At 42.1% G+C, this 11,980-nt stretch overlaps 1 long non-coding RNA gene across 1 annotated transcript in view; it reads left to right on the forward strand.

The window, feature by feature from the left end:
- LOC141129863 (uncharacterized) overlaps positions 1 to 6,561 on the forward strand; it is a 53,088-nt gene extending 46,527 nt beyond the window's left edge. The window contains exons 2-3 of the long non-coding RNA XR_012241886.1: positions 3,916 to 4,022; positions 6,166 to 6,561. This is a non-coding gene — a long non-coding RNA (uncharacterized lncRNA). The remainder of the gene's footprint in view (positions 1 to 3,915; positions 4,023 to 6,165) is intronic.
- The last annotated feature ends 5,419 nt before the right edge of the window (positions 6,562 to 11,980 follow it).

Below are 11,980 nucleotides of genomic sequence, written 5' to 3' on the forward strand. Positions count from 1 at the left end.
ATCCCCTCCCTCCTCATCACTGGAGCAAACCTGGCAGTATGCTGCAGCAGGGGCAGCATGACTGCCAGATTGCTGTCCTTCTTGGGCAACCCCTCTGTCCGTGCTCAAGTTACTGCCTTCATCTAGCTCAGTATCATCATCAGAGCCTTCTAAACGCTGGGCATCCTCCTGGAGCATGTACCCAACACTGTGGGCAAACAGTTCGAGGGACTCCTCAGGAGGACATGGTGGGGCTAGGGAAGGAGTCACTGATGCCATTGAGCCAAGGGAAGAGGCCGCATTGGCAGCTGCTTTGCCAGACAAAGTACCCTGAGCATGGGTGAGAGAGGATGAGGAGGATGAGGATGGCTTGGTCATCCACTCGACCAAGTCTTCTGCATGTTGTGGCTCAACACGGCCAGCTGCTGAAAAAAAGGCCAAGAGTTTCCTACGGCCACGTGCTGATGAGGATGCACCGTCTCCACGACCAGCACTGTTGCCTCTAGACACAGAGCCTGCTTGCCCTCTTTTATTGGCTTGTGACTGTCTGCCTCTCCTTGTTGGCCTTCCAGACATACTAATGGCCTGTAGCTGCACTAAGCTGGGATATATATATATATATATATATATATATATATATATATATATATATATATATACTGTATATATATATATATATATATATATATATATATATATATATATATATATATATATATATATATATATATATATATACTGTATATATATATATATATATATATATATACTGATACTGCAGCTAGCAAAATCAACTGCCTGCCTGTAGTATGAGAACACCACCAACCTTCTACAGGTATCTTTAGGTGAACACTGTGCAGAGCTCGCAAAAAACTAACTTGTAGCTTATTTAGCTGCCTGCGGTAGTGATAGGATCAGGAAAACACCACCAACTTTCGACAGGTAGCTTTAGGTGAACACTGTGCAGAGCTTGCAAAAAACTAACTTGTAGCTTATTTAGCTGCCTGCGGTAGTAATAGGATCAGGAAAACACCACCAACCTTCTACAGGTAGCTTTAGGGGAACACTGTGCAGAGCTCGCAAAAAACTAACTTGTAGCTTATTTAGCTGCCTGCGGTAGTGATAGGATCAGGAAAACACCACCAACCTTCGATAGATAGCTTTAGGTGAACACTGTGCAGAGCTCGCAAAAAACTAGCTTATTTAGCTGCCTGCGGTAGTGATAGGATCAGGAAAACACCACCAACCTTCGACAGGTAGCTTTAGGTGAACACTGTGCAGAGCTCACAAAAAACTAACTTGTAGCTTATTTAGCTGCCTGCGGTAGTGATAGGATCAGGAAAACACCACCAACCTTCGATAGGTAGCTTTAGGTGAACACTGTGCAGAGCTCGCAAAAAACTAACTTGTAGCTTATTTAGCTGCCTGCGGTAGTGATAGGATCAGGAAAACGCCACCAACCTTCTACAGGTAGCTTTAGCTGAACACTGTGCAGAGCTCGCAAAAAACTAACTTGTAGCTTTAGCTGAACACTGTTCAGAGGACCCACTACACTAACTTGTAGCTTTAGCTGAACACTGTGCAGAGGTCGCACTACACTAACTTGTAGTTTTAGCTGAACACTGTGAGGAGGACGCACTACACTAACTTGTAGCTTTAGCTGAACACTGTGCAGAGGTCGCACTACACTAAGTTGTAGTTTTAGCTGAACACTGTGAGGATGACGCACTACACTAACTTGTAGCTTTAGCTGAACACTGTGCAGAGGTTGCACTACACTAACTTGCAGTTTTAGCTGAACACTGTGAGGAGGATGCACTACACTAACTTGTAGCTTTAGCTGAACACTTTGAGGAGGACGCACTACCCTAACTTGTAGCTTTAGCTGAACACTGTGCAGAGGTCGCACTACACTAACTTGTAGTTTTAGCTGAACACTGTGAGGAGGACGCACTACACTAACTTGTAGCTTTAGCTGAACACTGTGCAGAGGTCGCACTACACTAACTTGTAGTTTTAGCTGAACACTGTGAGGAGGACGCACTACACTAACTTGTAGCTTTATCTGAACACTGTGCAGAGGTCGCACTACACTAACTTGTAGTTTTAGCTGAACACTGTGAGGAGGACGCACTACACTAACTTGTAGCTTTAGCTGAACACTGTGCAGAGGTCACACTACACTAACTTGTAGTTTTAGCTGAACACTGTGAGGAGGACGCACTACACTAACTTGTATCTTTAGCTGAACACTGTGCAGAGGTCGCACTACCCTAACTTGTAGCTTTAGCTGAACACTGTGAGGAGGACACACTACACTAACTTGTATCTTTAGCTGAACACTGTGCAGAGGTCGCACTACACTAACTTGTAATTTTAGCTGAACACTGTGAGGAGGACGCACTACACCAACTTGTAGCTTTAGCTGAACACTGTGAGGAGGACGCACTACCCTAACTTGTAGCTTTAGCTGAACACTGTGCAGAGGTCACACTAAACTAACTTGTAGCTTTAACTGAACACTGTGAGGAGGACGCACTATACTAACTGTAAATAGTCTAGCTGCCTGACTGTGGTACTAATAGGATCAAAAGAACACCAGCAATTTTCTTCAGGTAGCTGTAAATACTGTAACAAGACAAGCCTGCCTGTCAGTAGGAAGATAACAGGAACAGATCTAGCTAAACTGAATACAGTGTATATATATACAACACTTGGGATGCATATATATACACAATACACTGTAAGTGCAGCTAACTCACTGACTGTCCTGCCTAATCTAGCAAACTCAAATGAAATGACATTGTCTCTCTGTCTATCTAAGCACGCTGCAACACACTACACAGGGCTGCCATGCAGGCGGCCTTATATAGTGCGGGGCGTGTTCTAAACCCCCTGAGCCATAATTGGCCAAAGCCACCCTGGCTTTGGCCAATTACAGCTCTCTCTACTGACGGCGCTGTGATTGGACAAGCATGCGAGTCATAGTGCATGCTTGGCCAATCATCAGCCAGCAATGCACTGCGATGCTGCAGTGAATTATGGGCCGTGATGCGCCACACGAATTTGGCACAAACGCCCCATAACGTTCGCAATTCAGCGAACGATCGAACAGCCGATGTTCGAGTCGAACATGGGTTCAACTCGAACGCGAAGCTCATCCCTAGTGGGGGACCCCATGCCATTTTAAAAAAATTATGGCTTGGAGTTCTCCTTCAAATCTATACCAGACCCTAAGGGCTTGATATGGATTTGAAAGGAGACCCCATGGCATTTATTTCCCCAATTTTTTTTGCCTGCAATTCTTTTTTTTTTTACATTCAGCTGTCAGTGGGGAACCCTGCTGACAGCTGATGACTCATCAAGTGTTAAGGAAGTGGCAGCTGGTTTCCCGGTCTGCTCCTTAGCAACCAGCTATACACAGTGTGTTAAAGAGAAAAAAAAACCATCAAAAACGCAAAACTTGCATTTTTGATGTGGCTCCACTGATGTCTATTACACGCAAAACGCAATCTGCTGTGGCGAAAAAATTCCCTGACCCTTTCCAAAAATGTGAACAACATCCATAGAAAATGCACCAAAAAATGCATAGGTTTGAACGAAGGATGAAGGAGCAGCCATAAGTCATCACTTTTGCTCGTTCAGCTGTATCCTCCTGTCAGCATGTTAATGTTAGCACGTGCATGTAGTAGAACCTCACTGGCACCTAGTCCTGCCCGAGTGCTGCTGTGCTTTAAATACAGAGAGGCTAATATCAAAACAATTTCAGGTCCATATCGTAGCTGTATGTAAACATGCATTGAATTCTTTTTAAAGGAATACGCAACTGCATTAATTGCTTAAGTTTATATCTCCCTAGAGCTTTTAGGAAATTAGAAAATGAATTCTGTAAGAACCTTTTACCTAGCTGATGTACATGTTTCTACTACCTTTCAGTGTGTTGAAGTTTCACAATGTCACAGGAAGTCGTGTTTTGTTCTTCAAACACTTTATGGATCTCTGCCAACATTTCATCCACTGGTAGCAGCGACTTCTGTTGAACTGTAAGTCATGTTTTTAACAACTTGGTTAGAGCTTTATGATGGAGATGCCCGGATTTATAGCCTTCCTGAGAAAACTCTTCACAGAATCCAACACTTTTCAGAAGGCTAACTGCCAGGATTTTGACTCATGCTATGCTGACTAGGCAGTCCATGCAATTGTTAAGGGAACTAGATTGGCTCCCCTTCAAATACCAAACTAATTTTAAAATTGCTGTGATTTATTCAAGGCAGTGCACAGTGTGTTTATTTGAGTTACTATCTCTATATAAGCCCAGATGGTATTACAAATAATTTACAGCTATTTTTATATCAGCTGCAGAATGATCTCTAAAGACATTAGTAGCCTGCCTCCTTATCTGTTGGAGAAAAAAATCTTCCATTTCTCCATATCAGACATAGCAGGCTTTTAAATTTACAGACATTTTCTTTTTGTTGTATGCTATAAATATCTTCTAGATGAGCAATCAGATCTGCAAATTCATTTATTACTTTAATGCTAGAAGGAATACATAATACTTATGCATTTCGGTTAAAAAAATTAGTTATAATGTAAAATTGTAGCATCTTATTTTGATTTAATTGATGGAGGCTTACATTTTACAATTCAGATCACAGAATGATTTTTGCTGACTTACGAGACTTATTGTTGTCTAATTATAATTTTTTTGTCGTTTGTCGAGTTTATAAAATACTGTAATTTTAATAAATACATATCATTTTGGGTTTATTTGTAATCTAATAAAATTCAATTTAAGAGACACGAAATTACTTTTTTTTTCTTTTTTTTCTAAAATTGAAAGTTATTAGAGTGACCCTTTTCTTTCCTTTCTTCCTCTGTTACTCTGTTCAGGTGCCAGGAGCAAAAAAGAAATGCTCATCATTTCTGTAAATGCAGAATCATGTGACTCTTTTTCCATGACACCTTCTCCCACATGGTAGCTTTGGTACCAGGTGGTTGACCAATCCTTTGTCCTCAGCCCTGTGTAAGCTCCGACAAGTCAGTTTTCTGCTTACACAGTGCTTTTTTTTCTTCCTCCCAATAATCGAACAGATGGGCATAATAGATAAAATAAGTAAATATGATGACTGACCCAGCACTGTCATGGGAGGGTGGGCAGGGAGTCCTAAGCCATGTATAAGCTCTAACAAGTTGGATGAAGCTTTCGCATAGCTTTGTGCCCTCACTCCCAATGACTGAATGGAGCAGATGGGGACTGAAGAACAAGGAGAGTATATAATCCTTGGGAGGGGAGAAATCAATGAAGCTGTTACCACGCCCAGCATGGTCAAAGTAAAGTTTTACATTACATGGATTTTTCTCTTTCTCTTAAAAAATAAGGAAACCTCTTCTTAATGGAACTTTAAGGGAAGCTGAGACTTCCCTTTAAGAAACATTGTAGCTATGACTAGTTACTTTTGGTGCTGTCTCTGGGGCTTCCATCTTTCCTGTTCCCTTGTTGCCTAGTGATTAGTGAAATTGAAACAATAATCAGGATGGAAATCTAAGACATTTTAGACTTCACTGACTGCATTCCTGTTCCAGGGGAGTGAGTCAATTGGTATGTGAATTTAAAATCAGCATGATAGTCCATAGCTGGCATTTTTGAAAACATGTGAGAACTGACAGCCTTATAAAAAATATGATAGATTCACTGCAAAAGGGGACTATGAAAAACCTTTTTCTTAGCTGATTAAATGTAAAAAGTAATAGCTCTTATAAAAAAAAGGGGCCCTATGTGACCTCCTATAACACATCATTATACAAATGGCCCAATGATACCACTACTGGTGTCCAAGTGTGGCTATCCCTCTTGAGACTCTAATCATATAGTAAGATGCTTATCTATACATTACTCTATGTACCTATGTCCTTCTGGCTATTTATGTATCCTGGAACACATATATGAGATGTACACAAAGGTATATATCGATTTACAAGTTCCACTTCACTATCTCTGTCCGCGATGGTCCCCGCCACCTGTTTGTGGGCCTTGGTGCCCCTGTGCCCAGCACCAGACTGTACTTTGTTGCACTCATGTGATCCACTGCAATATTGTAAGCATGTTCTTAAATATGTTCATTGTGGTAATTGTGTTATACTACATGTATTCTTATATTCTTTTTTTCTGTATATTATATTTAGTGTTGCTCTACCTTGCCTTATCGGGTCCTGGAGAAGCTGTGTTATTGGCAAAATGTTGACCTGGCAGACTGGGTTACCAGAAGCATACAGTTCTACAAGGGATGTTATGCTTTGATACCTATATTCATGGTCTTCCGGCACTATAGGAGAGACTATGCATACATTTATTGATGGATCTATTTTACGCTTTTATGCCTTTGCTTTTTTAATTTTTTGTACAATAAAATGTATATTTTATCTACGTGTTGTCTCCCATACTGAGCCTTTAAAGTCTGGTTATTTAAGCGGGTTCCAGCTTATCTGGCCTGCATTTTTTCTTATATTGCACATTGCAGATGTGGCTCTAGCCAAAATTTATTTCTTAATAGCCCTTATGCGTTTCATTCTCACAGTGCTTTTTCTAGTAAAAAAAATTCCACAGTTCTCTTGTGCGGTAAATCCTTTATATTCTTGGTATGCTAGCAAGAACAACCAGTAACGCTTCTTGTATCACTGGTGATCAGCTGATCCATAGCAATGACAAAGAAGCTCAAAGGCTGCCAAAAGGCTTCAAACTGCTTGGATTTCTAAGCAACGATGCAGCACTGACCTTGGAGACACCAAGCCTCCATAGAAGGAACTGTATTCACCCAAAGTAGCGACCTAGATCTGTAAACAGATGGCAGTGTTTTTGCCATTGTATTTGTTGGCTTTCTATCAATTTTTTTTCCTACACATCCATTTCCTGTAAATTGAAATGGACTAATTGCTGCCGAAAGGATTTTTCCAGTTGTAACAGGCATTAAAATTGACTTTTGTTTACATTTTCATGCGATAAAACAAAGGAACCAAGTAAACTACAGTAGTTCTTTGAGAAAGATAAAAGGTAATTTGAAGGAAGTTTTTAATATAGGCAACAATGGTCCAGTTAGATGTATGTCAACACAGGATGCAATCTATGCCCACTCTGCTTCCTGGCTGCTGAAATCAGAAAATCATTAGTATATAATCCACAGAAAAAGAGTAGCAGGTTTATTTTAATGAATATATATATATATATATATATATATATATATATATATATATACTGTATATTATAAAATCAACAACTAGATTTATCCGCATGGATATATTTAAGTATATTTTAGCTTTCTTTGAACATGTAAACCTAATTCCTCTTTTTTCATTGGACACATTAAAAGTATATTCACATGATTTTCTCATGTACGCTTTTTCAATTGTTTGAATAAACTGAGACCTGTCTATTGTATAGACGAAGTGAGTTCTGCAAGAATCTACTTTCACTGCTGTCAGGTAGATTGGCTGAATAAGTAACATCAGGCCCAAGCTCAGCCAGGCCCCATTGGTGTGCATTACTCACACTCATTCAGCTTTACTAATTCAGCTATTGTCATATATGAATTGGAGTGTAAAATATGGATTTGTGTTGCCAAGTCAGTCATTTGAAAACTAAGACATTTGACATTCACTCGCTGCATTACAATTCAGATTCAATTCTGAATGTTTTTTATTCACTCTATATATCTCTATCCTAACTAAATGTTTGAATACTATATTTCTTTCATGCATACTACATTAAATGACTATTCTTGTGTACATTTTTGCAGGAAATACAGTACATGTTTACAGCTACAAACTAAATGCATTAGGGTCATTAATAATAGATAGGTGTTATTAACCACTTGACCTCTGGAAGGTTTCACCTCTTTCCTGACCAGAGCATCTTTTGCAGTTTGGCACTGTGCTATTTTAACTGGTAATTGCTCATGCAATGCTGTACCCAAACTAAATTTATGTCCTTTTTTCCCACAAATAGAGCTTTCTTTTGGTGGTATTTGATCACCACTGGGATTTAAATTTTTTGTGATATGAATGAAAAAGACCAAAATTTGGAGAAAAAAAAGGAAAGATATATTCTACTTTTTGTTATAAAAATATAAAATAAAATGTTTTTTACACAAAGTTGTCACTTAAGGGGCCATTTGGGGTGAGGGGAGGGGGGTTTGTGCTATCTTGGCATTTCCGGGCCTCTGAAACTGTGATAGGTAGTGAGGAAGTGAAATTAGCAATTTACGCCCTTAGAAAGCCTGAAGGAGGTGACTGGTTTTTGGGGTCCTGTACGCGGCTAGACTGCCAAAAAGTTTCACACATGTGGTATCCCCATACTCAGGACAAGCAGCAGAATGTATTTTGGGGTGCATTCTCTGCATTAAGCCTCCCAGGGTACAACCACGGCCAATTGTTGCTTGGTCGAAACCCCCCCAGAGCGTTCTGCCCAAATACCTGCTATCACAGCTGTGCTGCTCAACAACAGAGCAGGCTGTGCAGCAACCAGAGCTGTCCATGATTCAGTCTTCCTGTTTCTCCTCCCAGCCAGTCAGGAAGCGGGTCCTGGGACCTGATTGGCTGGGAGTCCTAAGACTCGATTGGCCGCGAATCATAAGTCCTGATTGGCCAGGAGGTGAAGCGACCACTGGGACTCGGGAGGAGATGCAGGGAGGGAAGCCGCCGCAGCCACAACCTGGATGGGGTAAGTGCGGGGCTGTCGGGGGGGCCTGGAGGGTGACGGGCAAGCGATGCGGCAATCGAGCAACAGTGATTTTTTGAGCGAGAGAGCGCCGGGGGAGTGGGGGGTGGTTGGTTGGCTGGCTGACTGGGGGGGTGGCTGGCTGGGAGGCTGTGGGCCACCCCCCAAGAAAATTGAGCACCAGCCGCCACTTTCCTGAATGTACAGCTTCCAGCTGTTCTCAGTGCTAGGGTTTGGTTGCTAGGACCGCCCATGTCCTAGCAACCAATCACATGCTTGCCCCTCCACCAGGCCCCGGCATTCAGAGGAAAAGGAAGTTCCTCTTCCAAACCTATTCGGTCCCAGTGCCTAGCCTTCCAGCTTCCACCTGTCCTGTAGCCGACTCCTTCAATGAGAAGGAACAGATTCTGATGTAAGCTGGGGTTTTCACGATACTCCCTCTTCTCCTTACACTACCTCAACTATTCTCTTGAACCTCTCCATTCTCCTAACCCCTCTCTGCTCTTCTCTTTTAACTTTGGGGACCCTATTGAAAGGGAATGGGCTCTAGGGACCATGATATAAGGTCACTTTAAGGACCCTGATGTAAGGGGGCTCTGGCAACTCTGATGTAAGAGGGGCTCTGGGGACCCTGATGCAAGGGATGCTATGGGGACCCTGATGTAAGGGGGATTTTGGGATACTAATGAAAGAGGATACTTTGGGGACCCTAATGAACGTTTGGGTCTCTAATGTAAAGGCAAACTCTTGAGACCCTGATTTAGGGAGGGGGAACTCTGGGGACCCTGATGTAAGGGGGGAACTCTGGGGACACTGATTTAAGGAGAGGGGACTCTTAGAACCCTGGTGTAAGGAATGAGGTCTCTGGGGGACACTGATGAAAAAAGGGGGTACTCTGGGGACCCTGATGTAAGGAGGGGGAACTTTGAGGACCCTAATTAAAGTTGTAAACTCTGTATGTAAGGGGATTAGGCCCAAGGGCCCAGGCCTAAAGCTTTGTAAGGGGCCCTAAAATTTATTATGACTTCCCTGTTCCCCACACCCTGTGCCAATGTTCTGCATACCACTGCAGGATTGGAAGATGTTAGTTGGAGACTAAGTCATCTCTTGCAAACTTCAGCCAATCTGTTAAGAAGAGTTATCTAGCCAATGAGGTGCCGCGCAAGCCATGCTGTGCGCAACAATACTCCCTCCCAGCTAACAAAGCTAACGTTGGCAAGGAGGTAAGAAAGCATCCCTGCACAGGCTGCATTTGCAGCCTTCATTTATTTTTTTGGGGGGTGCAAGTAGCTGATCTTGCCAAGGTGCAAAAAAATCCAGCACCGACCCTGTGAATCCCCCCATTGCCCAGCTCCCTTTAAATAATTACCTGAGCCTGATCTTGATCCAGCACTGTCCCTGAGAGCAGCGGCTTTGGACTAGTATGCTGTTCCCAAGCTAAAGGTCAAAGTCTGATGTGCTGCAGTCCACAAATCTGTGGGCTTTCCAAGAGTATGCCTAAACATACCATGGTAGGGTGAGGGGCCTGTCAAGGAATGTACTGTATGTTTGTATTTCCAGTCCATTTTCTTTGTTTCTCTACCATTTTCTTTCTTTTCTGCTAGTACTTCAGATTTGGTAAAGTGGTCCACTATAACTAGAACATGATGGTATTTATCTTCTGATGTGCCAAGTGTAACATAGTCAATGGTTAGTACTTTGAATGGAGCAGGTGAGTGCCAAATCAGTGGTGAAATTTGATTCTCAGTCCTCTTTAACGCTGAAAAGACTACACAGTGCGATTGATTTACTAAAACTGGAGAGTGCAAAATCTGGTGCAGCTCTGCATAGAAACCAATTAGCGTCCAGGGTTTTTGTTTTGTCAAAGCTTAATTGAACAAGCTGAAGTCAGAAGCTGCTTGGCTACCATGCACAGCTGCACCAGATTTTTCACTTTCCAGTTTTAGTAAATCAACCCCATTACTGGCAGACATATTCAGCCACTCATTTTTACTCATATTCTTCCTGCCACATAGAGGACTCAAGCCCTTTACAGTACAACCTGCCAGGTCACTGATGAGTCATGTGAAACATTATTTTGCGCTACAGTATACCATTCCTCGGGATGGTATGGTACCACTAACTCAGCAGTTTGTTGTTTTCTTGTAACATCATGGATTTTTCCCTGTGACTGGGTCACTGCTGTAACCATTTTGTCTCTATTGAGCAATGACTAGATCATTTTTCTGTGTCTCTGCCCAGTTAGACTTTTCCATGGATGAGGTTCACCTTAGGCCTGAACTTATGCTTTTCTCCCGTCAAGTCAAGTATTTCTATATCTTAAGATTCTTCATCCACATCTCACTGAGGCCTGGCTACTGGGTGAGCTGACAGGGTGTCTAGGCCCTGAGACATTGGTTCCTAGCTGGATTGAAGGAGAGAAGTCAGCAAAGGCCAACCTGGCAGCTGATATCAGCTTCTGCATCAGAGAAGTCAAACACCTCCCTATAATCCGGTCCCCATTCCAATTAGATGTGGCCCTCCTTCTGGCTTACCTTGTGTGAGAGCTTTTTAACTTGAGCAAAGTGAAAGGCATAGATCTCAATAATAATATCCTGCCAGCCCCAGAAAACTTCTGACATCAGTCATGTGGTTGAATGCCCCCATTCCTGTGTGGCCTTTACTTTCCCAGGATCGAGGAGTATGGTTTGCCTGGTTATGATATGACTTAGGAACTCAATCATGTGATTGAATAGATAGCACTTTTTGAGTTTGAGCCTTCACCCATACTTTTTCAGATGGGCCCATACGGGATCTAAGTGTGCAAGATGGTCCTTGAATGTGGCAGAAAACATCACTGCCTTGTCTAGATAGATCATGATACTAATGATCTAAAAATAGACTAAATTGTCACACTAGACAGCGCTAATGTTGAGCAATTATCAGCTAAAACATGCGGCCAACAACACATGCAAAGGAAAATCCTGTAAAAGAAAGTCCCTTAGGAGAAAGTCCCTTGTAAAGGGCAGTGATGTAAAGTTCAGGGTGTAGTTCAAAAATATTAATCAGGTGATCATGAAGACATTCCTCAGCTTGCACCTTCCACCGATCACTAGGAATTCCACCCGGAATTCTTTTGAAAACATTCCAAGGTATTTAGAAAGATGCATGACTTACTATGAGCCCTGAAAATCCGTGACCCTTCATGAGTGATGTTAACAACAAGTTGCTGGCAAAGATTAATATTCTGAATGCTCTATTACTTCCCAATTCTGGTGAGTTTAACCCCCTAGGGGGAGAGTGGTCGCA

The sequence above is a fragment of the Aquarana catesbeiana genome, linkage group LG02 (assembly GCF_042186555.1).
Source record: "Aquarana catesbeiana isolate 2022-GZ linkage group LG02, ASM4218655v1, whole genome shotgun sequence".
Lineage (NCBI taxonomy): Eukaryota > Metazoa > Chordata > Amphibia > Anura > Ranidae > Aquarana > Aquarana catesbeiana.